The 5,709-nt window shown below is 27.5% G+C and overlaps 3 non-coding genes across 3 annotated transcripts; all 3 read left to right on the forward strand.

The window, feature by feature from the left end:
* Nucleotides 1-5,039: 5,039 nt before the first annotated feature.
* On the forward strand, nucleotides 5,040-5,166 carry LOC124840784 (small nucleolar RNA Z112). Its single transcript, XR_007029071.1, has one exon. It is a non-coding gene; the product is annotated as a small nucleolar RNA Z112 (small nucleolar RNA).
* Nucleotides 5,167-5,216: 50 nt separating this feature from the next.
* Nucleotides 5,217-5,375, forward strand: LOC124840781 (small nucleolar RNA snoR2/U65). The gene has a single exon (XR_007029068.1). It is a non-coding gene; the product is annotated as a small nucleolar RNA snoR2/U65 (small nucleolar RNA).
* A 56-nt stretch (nucleotides 5,376-5,431) lies between these two features.
* Nucleotides 5,432-5,507, forward strand: LOC124840778 (small nucleolar RNA snoR77Y). Its single transcript, XR_007029065.1, has one exon. It is a non-coding gene; the product is annotated as a small nucleolar RNA snoR77Y (small nucleolar RNA).
* The last annotated feature ends 202 nt before the right edge of the window (nucleotides 5,508-5,709 follow it).

Below are 5,709 nucleotides of genomic sequence, written 5' to 3' on the forward strand. Positions count from 1 at the left end.
TAGCCCTTAGTAAATATTTGACATTCTCATATTGGTCAATTGAACCCCGGATTTCAGCGAAAATGTTGGTTTTTATGAACGTTACGGAGAGACGATTTGACCTCTCCCATTTTTCATAAAGTTCAATGGCATCTGGAGTGCTAGTATCTGTAATACCCGATGGTTCTGGTTCTCTAATAGCATAGTCAATGTCCATCCAGCGTAAATGAAGAAGAACTTTTTCCTTCCAAACCTTATAATTATCTCCTTTCAACTCGGGAGTACCACACTTGATATCAGAAAAATTCACAGATTGAGAAACTACAAATTCAAAGTTACATGCTTATTATATAATTTGAGACTAAAATAAATGTCATGTTTACCAATGCAAACATGTCTTTTCCAATGAGTTTATTAACATAAAACTTGCCTGTGGGCTAAAGTCTTACTCAATTAGACTCATTATCTTAATGATAAAACTATCAAATTATGTTCCTTTTTCTTAATTCCTGTGGGTAAATTAAGAAATATAATTTAATATTTTATCCTAATTAATCATATAAATATGAAAAAATTCCTGTGGGTAGATTTTATCATATTAAATATAATTATTTACAACTAATGTTTCTCATGTAGCAAAACTCTATATACAATTTTAATTGATTAAAGATGCTGTGGCTACTCTTTAATTTATTAAAATTATATTACTACCAATAATATATAAATATTTACATAAAATTCATAATATGCAAATATAGTAATAATAATGTATATTTTATTTGCACGTATAACAACAAATATATACATACAAATAATATCCATAAAATATACATAATTATCAACCCAAAAACATTTAAATATATATATATATATATATATATATATATATAACATGAAATGCTTACGTATCATAATAAAACGTAATATTATAAAAACATATTCTATATAATATGTTAAATAAAAATAATAATATTATTATTATTATTTAAACATAAAAGCATGCATTAGCATTTAATGTATGCGTGCAAAATAAAGCTGCAGTTTCTTCAGGTCATTAAAATGACCTATAAAAATAAAAAAAACAATTTCTGAATTCTCCAGTACGTGGCAGAGGATTAACCCTCACTTTCATTATAATATTGCAATGCACAACAATCAAGAAAAAGAATAGGGTTTATAAACTACAGAAACCCTTTTAAGCAATATGATCATGTATGCATTCCAATCAAAATAATTGCCTTTTACTGCAATTCTGTAGAGGGGAAAGCTGAGAAATTTTCTAAGCCCAGCAATTAAATTGGAGACACGCAGTATAAAAAAAAATTACAATGCTGTAAGAGGTCATGAAATGACCCAAAAACTGAAACGCAGAAACAGGGCTCCTCTTTGTATTAAAGAGATGAAGTCCTGAAACGGGAGAGAAAGAAAAAAACGAACAGACATAAATTGTTCATCGACTTTAGACAAATCCTCTTGATCCGGTTTCAGTTTTATTTTTAGCTTTTATAGTTTAAGATTACAAAAATTGTAATCAGATTTAACGTTAATTCGGGAATTTTGTTTGGATTAAATGAATCAAAATAATAAAACTCATAAATCTAAAATCCAAATCAATGAAAAACATGCAAGGCAGAGGAATAATCAATACTCTGATACCAAATGATAAAATAGCAGAGTATGAAATTGACCTAAACATGTTATCTTAACATCACAGTAACACATTTAGATCAAAAACAGCGGAAGCAAAAAATGAAAGAATAATGTGCGTACCTCCTGCCATTGCAATTTTGTAAATCTAAACACAGACAGTTTTGTTTTCTAAACCTTAGCTCACTCAAACTCGATCGTGTGTTTTTTCTAAATAGAGGAGTAGGCTTAGTGATCAAAACTGAGAGTAACTCATTCCCTTATATAAAGTCTGGCCATCACAGGTTTCAAAATAATTGGGCTTTACGTTTAAAAATTAATAACTGCTCCATAACCTCTATGCAGTTAAAGGATAAAAAAAATGGCTTAATGGACCACTTTATGTTCCTTAAAAATAGGAACTGAAAATGCTATAATATTTATTTTATATTTAAAATAATGCTAACATTTAAGTTCTAAATATTCATTAACTTTTTAATATATTTATTTGTTGTCGTGCTATTTGGTATGGTGTCATGTTGTTGGGTATGTTGTCTTACTATTATGTATGATATTGTATTGTTTAAGTTTATTGTTGCATTGATATGTATGATGTCATGTGTGTGTGTTTGGTCTTGTATGTGTTGTTGGTTGTCTTGTTTGATTTAGTGTAGTTGGCTGTTGTGTTACATTTGAACATAGTTGTGTTGTTATGTTATTTAGTTGTGTTTTTGTATTCTTGCTATGTTGTTTGGTATGTTTTCATACTGTTACTATGTTGTTTTGGTATGTTTTTGAACGGTTGCTATGTTGTTGGGTGTGTTGTCGTACTTAATTTTTGTTGTGGCCTAGTTGTTTGCTTATGTTACCGAGTTGTTTTTCAGTTGTTGGTTAATGTATTTGGTCTCATTCTCTCAATTGGTATTGAGAGATGAGTTTGGTTGATATGTTTGTCATACCTTATAAAGGTGAGGTTGTACCTTTTGCCTATGTGAAGCAATGGAAAGGGGATTTTTTTTGCCTGTGCGAAGTAGCGAGAGAGTGAAGGTTAGAGTGTTGTACCTTTTCGCTTGTATGAAGCAATAGAAAAGGAAATAATGTGTCGCCCGTATGTTCCTGACTCTGTTAAGCATAATGCTCGATGTGTGATGTATTAAAATTTTTACTTGTAAGTCCTTCAGGATCAAGAGAGATAGGTTCGTGTTCTAATGGCAAGATGGCTTAAACCGTTCTATTTTGGTAAACATGTTGTGTACGGTAAAGTATGGGAGAACGACATATGGTTTGGTATCACTTGGATGTTATGTGTTTTTGGTATGATATTGTTAGACATTACTTAAAGGTGATGGAGTTTCGTATGATATTGTTTGGTATCAATAGGTGGTGATTTCATGGTTTGCAATGGATTGTTTGGGTGATTTTATAGTGTGGGTGAGTAAGGTTATTGTGCAGTATCTGATATTGTTTTCTGGTAGCTTCCCCATGCCCAATATTAGGGTTTTATCTACAACCCCAAGCACCATTAATCTTCCTTTGCACTAAGAGTTTTGTTGTTCTCTCTCTTCTCCAAGTCAATCTCTCTTCCTTTGTTTTCTCTCTTTAATTTAGAATTTATAGGATTTCTAAAACACCCAATATATATATATTAATATTTATAAATCAACCCAACCCTATCTCTAATATTTTCTCAGTCATAATAATATATTTTATTATAATAAGTCTATCAATAACATATTATTATTATTATTGTTATTATTATATAATAATAATACCTAATTATATCCAATAATATCTTAAGATATCTTTTAACCAGTCATATCTCAAAATATCTTTTAAAATATTTAACAATATCTAATAATGATTTTATCTTTTAATCTTTAAACTTATCAAGATTATATATCCTATTTTCGTTTAACTAATTTTAAAACAACAACAACTAAATCTTCTAAAAGATTTATATAATACCTTTTTATTAATTTTTTTTATATTATTTAATCGCATGTTTTTTCTTTTTACACCTTTATTTTAATTTCTTGCACCTAATTAATAAAAGGTAAAGAATTCTTTTTGTCCCTAGACAAAAATATAAATAAAATAAAAAAATAACATAATAATTATATTCTAACAAAAATTAACACTAATTTTCAAACAAAAACCCAAAATTTCAAAACTATTTTTATTTTTTCGGATATTCCATTCATCCCTTCTTTTATACATACATACATACATACATACATACATATATGATACACTTCTTTCGTATCTTATTTTATTTTTTTAATTAATATTTTTAAAATGTAAATAATTATTTATTATAAAATAATTATTTCCGTTTTCATTATTTTAGTAACTATTTTTTTAAACTTAAATAATTACTCAGAAAAATTTATTTACACAATACGCTTACAATATTTTTATTCAACAACTAAAATTTATTTTTATCTATAACTATATTTATAACTATATACACTTTTTAATTTTATTCTTTTAATTATTAATTTTTAAATTTAAACAATATTAATATTTAAAAAATCATAGGGATAACCGCGCATGTGTTTACTATAGTGTATATTATAGTATATATAAGAAGGGATTTATCTTGTTCCTGTCCAAATATATTTTTTAAATTTAGTTTTTAAATAAAATTTCTTTAAATTAAAATAGTTATTTTATCAATTTTATTATTTAAATTTAACCATTTTTTTTAATTTGATAGTTTTCTGAACTTAATATTTTTCAATCATAAAACTACTTATAAAATAAATAAAAAATTTATTTACAACAAAATTATAAAAATTATTTATATTTAATTTCATAATTTTAATTTAATAATAATAATAATAATAATGATAATAATTTTATTATTTTTATTATCACAAAAAATAACACTGTTTTCATTATATTTTTTATATTCTTCTTCTAATTTTTTATATTCTTCTTCTAATATTTTTTACTTCAAATAAAAGTTATAGGGTTAAAATATTATAATTTGAAAATATAATTAAATATAAAATATTTAGATAAAATGGAATTATTTTATTGTATATTTCTATAAATATTTCATTTAAAATACCGTTTTATAATTAATTTTCTGTTGTCTAAAATATGTTTTCGAATATATATGGTTAAAATACTATTGGGCCATTTGGATAACGGAAAGCCCAATACGATTGATATGGGCGGCTCTAACCCTAACAGCACAGTAAGCGTGTCTATAAATTTCACATCCAAAAGTCTTTAACTATGTACTTTGGTGTTTAGGTTGGCTTGCGATGTTCTTATGTGATATTCAATATCTGTTAGTGTGATTCTTTTGTATATTAGGATTTTCTTCATCATATGCAATAGGTTGTGATTTTCTTCATCATACTCATGTTAGAATTTTGTGCTTAATTTTACAAATGTTCGATTCTTAGACAGTGAAGAAGATGAAATACCCTGTGAGGAGGATCTCCCATAATTGATAGGAAGTGCCGTATGACAATCTAAACGCAGCGCCAAACGAAGAACTTCGTTCTTTGTGGTTCTGTGTGTGTGATTTGGAACGGGTCTCTGAGGGTTTCTATTTTTTGAAATTGTTTTTTAGTTTTTAATCTGGTTTTTTAGGGTTAGGTCCGATGCCACGTCGCTGGTAGCTTCAATTCAGCGGTGACCAGTGATGCTATGATTGGACCAAAATCAAAAGCGAGTTTCGTTTGTTTCGCATCGTGATAGGAATCTGTAGATCTCATACTTTATGATCTGCGGAGCCGTTTTGTGCGATTACATTCTTGTTGTTTGAACTTTGTGTCCTTTGTTTTTGTTTTATTTTGTCCTGCTTGTGGCGAAGCCGGTGATGATTTATTTTATTTGGAATTACCGTCTGATATTTGATGAGAATTTCTGGCTGACTGAGGCTTCGCAGCTGTTTGGCTGAAAATATGTTCAAATTTATCTTTTTTTATTTGTCTTCCGTCTGCATTTAATCTAGAAGCTACTATTTTTTTTTACTTTCTAGCCTAATTGTCTTAATTTGCTTAGAAATTTAAAATCAGATTCTAGTTTCCCTCTTTGTTTGTATTTAGACACAGGAATCTGAACTAGCTCGCAGAAATCTTAAATTTC

The sequence above is a fragment of the Vigna umbellata genome, chromosome 2 (assembly GCF_029865625.1).
Source record: "Vigna umbellata cultivar VRB3 chromosome 2, Vumbellata_1.0, whole genome shotgun sequence".
Lineage (NCBI taxonomy): Eukaryota > Viridiplantae > Streptophyta > Magnoliopsida > Fabales > Fabaceae > Vigna > Vigna umbellata.